Source organism: Petaurus breviceps, unplaced genomic scaffold (genome assembly GCF_028583685.1).
Source record: "Petaurus breviceps papuanus isolate PSGF00001 unplaced genomic scaffold, PetGlider_PUasm1.0 90895, whole genome shotgun sequence".
NCBI classification, from domain to species: domain Eukaryota; kingdom Metazoa; phylum Chordata; class Mammalia; order Diprotodontia; family Petauridae; genus Petaurus; species Petaurus breviceps.
The window spans coordinates 16,612,807-16,618,645 of NW_027187372.1; positions in this window are offsets into that span (position 1 = coordinate 16,612,807).

Consider the following 5,839-nt stretch of genomic DNA (forward strand, 5'->3'; position numbering starts at 1 on the left):
TTATCTGATAAAGATCTCATTTCTCAAACATATAGAGAACTAAAATTTAAAAAACAAGAGCCATTCCCAACTTGATATGACCAGTTTTCAGATGAAGTGATCAAAGCTATCTATAACTATCTAAAAATGCTTTCAGTCACTAGTGATCGGAGAAATGCCAATTAATATAATTCTGATTCTTTTTTTTTTTGATGTAGTTGCTTTAATGTCTCTTTGGTGTAATGTTAACCACTATGTATGCCAATTTGTTTCTGTAGGAAAGTTAGATATTGCCTGTTAAGAGTTGTAGCAGATTTTGTTATAGAGAAATATTATTGTATTGAATAGTTATACATCTCTCATGCAAAGAGATGAACATTTTTGAATAAGATTACTATCATATTTAACTCAATTATTAAACGGTATATTATCTAGATTGTGATCTAGCTGTGAGAAAATGCTAAATTCCTAGTTGACCTTTGTTGGATATCTTATGTGCTTATCTGATCTACCTTGTCCCTACATCAGTAGGTGTGTGCTAAGGAAATGTAATGGCAGTCTAAACACAATATAATTAGAAAAATGAATCTGCATTTAGAAAAGAAAATAACCTAATGTATTCTTATACCAAAGGTAATGGCTTAGGGTTCTTCTATTGCTTTGAGTTATTCATACCAGTACTTTCTCTTCCATGATATGAAGAACTATGAAATAGTTATATTCCTCTCTCTACTCTTTTAATCAGGAATATTACTGAACATGTAGTGAGGTCCCCATTTAACAGAGGGCAAAATTGAGTCCTTAAGTAGTTTGATACTGATTTCTTAGATATTAACTTATATTCTTGAATAGGAATACAAGGATATAGCAAAGTCAGGAATAAGACCTTTGGACATTTAGCTTCTAATTCTAAATTCTCTCAACTAAATGAAGTTACCTTTCCTACAGAGCCCATGTGATCACAACTTGATGTTGAAGTAAGAGGACAAAGTTAATGATAAATAAATAATGCTAAATAAAATGGCAAAGTTAATATGAGATGATTGAGATGCTTAAATTCCCAGTAGTAGAATGAGGAAACAGGACTCTTCTTTTGAATGATAATAAAACTGATTTACTAAAACTCTAGAGACTTTAATAAAGCTTGAAAGACTACCCTATGAGAGAAAAGAATTCTGTTTTGAGTACATATAGCAAAAAAGTTGTATACCCACCAGTGAGATGTTGTGTTGTTACCATGAGGACAGAATGACGTGTTATCCACCCAAAGCTTTTCATCATTTGTTCTATTAAAATAAAAAAGAACAGACATTTTAAAATATAGTTTGATTTTCTTTTAAAGTTGTCAGTGATTCAGCAATGTTTGAAACATTGCCAAGCTCCCAAACTTTTCTAACAGAAAGGTATAATTCCCTCCCTAATTCTCCCTCCCTTCTTTCCTCCCTCTGCTTTTGATTCTAGGTTAGTTTTCTGATGTTGGAAAAGTCAGATTGTTCTTGTGATCTATGTCACCAGCAAGACTTCTATTACAAGCCAAGATAATTTATACTCTACTCAAGGAGTCTCAGAGCCCCTGCCTCTCCTACCTCCTCCCACTCTTCATCCAACCTGCACATTCCTTGTCTTAATTTAGTTGCACTGAATAGTGGATCAGTTGTCAACATGGTCAATCTTCTACACTCAGTGGAGCCTGAAAGACATTCTCAGCATATTGGCAGTTATGTGTGTTTATGTGTATATATACACATAGATGTGTGTAGATAAGTGTATATATACATGCATGTATATATACACACATACATATATGTATGTATGTATGCATATATATATATATAGAGAGAGAGAGACAGAGACAGAGAGACAGAGAGAGAGAGAGAAAGAGAGAGAGAGAGAGACAGAGACAGAGAGAGAGAGAGAGAGAGAGAGAGACAGAGACAGAGACAGAGAGAGACAGAGACAGAGAGAGAGACAGAGAGAGAAAGAGAGAGAGAGAGAGACAGAGAGACTTATGTCTTATGGTCTTAGGCACACCGTACTCCAAGCAAAGCTATTTAGCAAAGTGATGAAAAAGGTGCCTTCTCAGATAATTTTAAGGCAGATAGGATCGATCACTTTGTTCTGTGCAGAGGCTTGATTCTAAAGCATTCTCACATGAACAGGTACACAGTAGAGTGGGGTTAGGTCCTAACTACCAGACTATGTCAAGAACTAACCTGAAAAAAAATAGAGACCGTCCCTGAGCTCATTAACCTAACTGAACGCTCTTCATTGGCTCCATTCTCTCTCCTTTCTTGTTCAGCTCTGAGAAAAATGTGAGCTTTGTGCTTGCCAAAGCCAACTTCTATACTTGGCCATATCATCACAACCCAGGATCCTCTAGCCCTTTCCCTTAGGATCATTCCCATCTCTTCTCACTGTTATCCTTGAGCTCTTAGCTATTGACTCACCCCTCACTTTTAACACTCATGCTCAGGTTTTTCCCATCTTTAAAAAAAAAACAACAAAAAACCTTTACCTCCCACTTGCCATCCCTTGATCCCTTGAACCAATATTGTTTGATAACTTTCTTCTCTTTCAAAGCCAAACTCTGGAGAAAAAACAAAAACAAAAACAAAAAAATCACAATGGACCTTCACCCCCTTCCACTGAACTAAAATTGTCCTCTCCAAGATTTACAACAATCTCTTAGTCACCAAAGTCAGTGGCCTTTTCTCAATATTATTGTTCTTAGGGAGTCTCAGCTTTTGATACTGTTGCAAGTTTCTCTTGCATACTCTCTTCTAATTACTCTTTTGCCAGCCATCCTGGTTCTCCTCCTAGCTACTTGACAACTCCTCAATCTCCTTGGTTGGTTCTTCATCCATCTCCTACCTCCTGAGAGCCTTCCCCAATAATCTTTCCTTGTCCTCTCCTCTTTTTTCTCCATACTTTCTCAGTACTCTCAATTGTTCCTAGGGGAACTAGGGTAATAGATAGTACCATGAATAGAATGCTAGACCTAGAATCAAGAAGACTTCTTCAGATTCTTCCTTCAGACTTACTAGCTGTGTGAACCTGGGCAAGTCACTTAACCTCTCTTTGTCATAGTTTCCTTGTTTGTAAAATAATAATAATATTAATAATAATAATAATAATACCTCTCAGAGTTGTCGTGAGGATCCAGTGAAATAATGATTGCAAAGTGCTTTGCACAATGACTGGCACATAATAGATTATACATACGCACACATGTGCTAGCTACTACTTTTATTAAGTGAGATTATATACATACATATGTATTAATATATCACTATATATACACATATCAATTTGCAAACTTTGAAACAGTTATCATTATTATTGGTTCAATTATCATATCAATGTAAATGACTCCTAAATTTCTGTATATAACCCTAACTATGCTGTTGCATAGTCCTATACCCCAACTGCCTATTGGATGTTCCACAGGCATCTCAAGACTGATATTTTCAAAATGGAACTCCTCCCCCCCGACTTGCATCTATACTTTCCTATTTATGTTAAGTACATAACTATTTTTGAGGCACTCAGTTTCCCCAAAGTCTGGTTTCCCTTTCCTGTCTCCAGGCCTTTGCACAGTCTATCTCTCCTATTTGGAATGCACTCCCTCTTCATTCTATACTTACTCCTCCTCCTTACAATCCTTAGTTTATCTCAAAGTTCTGCACAGGCACTGCCTCCTAAATAATGCATTACCAACCCCCACTAATCCCGCCCCCCAGTTCCCATTGTTAGTGCTTTTGTGTCTCTCATATAATCTTAAATTTCATTATCCTGTTATATAACATGAGTCGAGGGCAGGAGTTGTTTAGTTTGTAAAATGTTGGCTTTTGTGATCCTAACATCTAGCGATTACCCCACATATAGTAGGTGCTTAATAAATGTTTTTTAGAATTAAACTTCTAATCTTGGGTCCCTTGACATTGTCCTTGAACGATGAGCTAACTGATTTTGTCTTTCTCAGACCCCTTCTTTTCTCTCTCTTATGGTTCCTTCCTGATGAATGCTTTCTCTCCATTCCTTCTTCAGTGCCCCCTAACCTACTGTTTCACTTTGCATCCTGTATTTTAGGTAGAGTGAGAGTGTTACTGCATGCACGACAGGCTCTGTTTTTCTTGCTTTATTAGTTTTCATTAGTTTTCTTAGTCCTGCAAATGGCACTGTGTCCTGAAGAGGACTGACAATAAATAGGCAAATACAGCAGACTGGGTTCAGACTAAGGCTGTGCAAATACACATTGACTTTATTATGTTTTGGTCTATTGGAGGGGAAAAAAAAATCTATCTTTCAACCTCTTTAACACATATGCTATGGGAAAAAAAGTTTGTAAAAGTTAAGGATCTATTTTTTGTAACAGACACACATATATATCAGAATTTTCATTTTAATCTATCTTTTAAATCTTTCTTGAAATCTGCCACGTATCGCAGGACTTCAGAACCAAAGGGAATAATTTATATTCTGTAGCATATAAGCAGGGACATGAGATAAGGACATGAAGTGATAATTATTTCCTACTTATCCTGTATGTAACTTGACCTGTATGTGTTTGTATGAATGTTGTTTATATCATTAGATTGTAAGCACCGTGAGGCCAGTGATCGTCTTTTGCCTCTTTTTTTTTAACCCCAGCTCTTAGTACAGTGCCTGGCACATAATAGGCACTTAGCAAATGTGGATTGATCGATGCCCAAAATTTACCTACTTATTGTGCTCAGGCTGTGCTATTATAACGTAGATCTTTAAGAGTCTGGATTTGAGTAGTATACAAAATGTGTAAAGCACGTGAAAACATAGTCTCCTTGGTTGAAAATACCATATTTAAATATTTTATCACCTCCTCCACTTCACCTCCAAAGTTCAAGTTAAAGATACTAATTTATAAATTCACCATTTTATTTTTTCCTGTGTATAGATATTCTATTCCCACTGCAAGCATATATAGTAAATTTGTAAGAGGCCTGGGAAGCCCAAGAATGGCCTAACCCTTAGAGCATATTCCAGCACTGCATGGAAATGGATTTGGTTTCTGATCAAGAATTGTAGGTACTATAGGATGATGAAGATTTCTCTAATTCATTACTGAGCCAGTATAACTGATGACTCAGAAGTGTCTGAGCTGGATCTAGTGGGCACACCAAAAGGTATGACATACTTGTCAGTCTCTCTTGTTTCCTGGTATATAGAGAGGCAAACCAGGTATGTAGCACCATAGGTATGTATAGGGGAAGGATTAAGTTTGGCTGCCTTCCATCCTATCTCCCATCTAGATGCTTCATGTCTATAAGCACAAGGGGATTCTATTTTTGTCCTACTTTTTCTGATCTTGAATGAATTAGTATTCTGAGAGGGGAGCTCCCAGCCCACTCTGAATTTGGGGGATTCATCAAAAGCAGAAGATGTCTCACTGGCAACCGAAGTGAGCCACAGAGTTCATCACAGATAATAGCAGTGTCCTTCAGAGAAGTAGCAGCCAATGATAGAGGAATCATATGCAGGCCTATTTGCAAAGAGAATCATATGACAACCTCAGGCTTTGTTTCCTTTGGAGACAGAGAAGTATAGGTTATATAATATGATGTTTGGAACCCAGCAGAGAACTGCACTTAAGGGGACCTTTATGATGTCTTCACAAAGAGAGAAAAGGAATCTACTTCCAGGACTTACATTGCCATATGTGTCACTACCACCATATTCTAATCCTGACTCCAGGGCCGGTGGTCTATTCACCACTCCATCTAGCTGCCCTCATGATGGGAGCATTCTACTGGGTTCCTTAAAGGGTACCAAAGTTTCAATCTTTCCTTGATGGGTCTAGTTTGTCCTCAGCTCTTGATGTAGA